This window comes from Penaeus vannamei, chromosome 27 (assembly GCF_042767895.1).
Source record: "Penaeus vannamei isolate JL-2024 chromosome 27, ASM4276789v1, whole genome shotgun sequence".
NCBI classification, from domain to species: domain Eukaryota; kingdom Metazoa; phylum Arthropoda; class Malacostraca; order Decapoda; family Penaeidae; genus Penaeus; species Penaeus vannamei.
The window spans coordinates 29776277-29776803 of record NC_091575.1 but is presented as its reverse complement, the minus strand read 5'-3'; the positions used below and the strand labels follow the sequence as shown (position 1 = coordinate 29776803).

Genomic DNA, 527 nt, shown 5'->3' with positions numbered 1-527 from the left:
CAGTCAACAAAAAGCAAAACAAAAGAACATCACGATTGGCGACTGTGGTGTTCTTTTGTTTTATCAGGCTTGCTTTTCTGTAATTTTATCTTATATTTTAAGCAGTTTTTTATTTATCTTTTTGTTAAATTATTTTCTTTTTTATATTGCCATGTATGTGATATAGTTGGCAAAAAGGTTGATCGCTGTCATTGGTGGTGTTTTTGTTGTCTATATATCTTTTTCATCGATATCATTACTATCATCATCATCATCATGGCTATCGTCATTTTCAGGATGATATGTGGCAGTTCTGACATGCAGGCGTGACATATTGTAATTCTGACATGTGGCAAGACATGTGGTAATTTTGACATGGGGCATGACGTGTGGTAATGCTGACATGTAATTTTAGTATGTGGTAATTCTGGCAGGTGACAGAGCATGTGGCAATTCTAGCATGACATGTGGCAATTTTGATATGAATAATACCTGTAATTGCCTGAGAAAACCAGAGATCCACTTTACGAAGACGAGAATCTTGAACT

The 527-nt window shown here is 35.3% G+C and overlaps 1 protein-coding gene across 5 annotated transcripts in view; it reads right to left on the bottom strand.

Moving 5' to 3' along the window:
- The window catches only part of LOC113811240 (RING finger protein nhl-1), a 19416-nt gene extending 19375 nt beyond the window's left edge, over positions 1-41 (bottom strand). For 4 of the 5 annotated variants that reach the window (XM_070141161.1, XM_070141162.1, XM_070141164.1 and 1 more), the window contains exon 1: positions 1-41. This exon is cut by the window's left edge and continues 81 nt beyond it. The gene's annotated coding sequence lies outside the window, so the exon portion shown is untranslated. The other variant, XM_070141165.1, reaches the window with a different exon arrangement.
- Between the last annotated feature and the right edge of the window lie 486 nt (positions 42-527).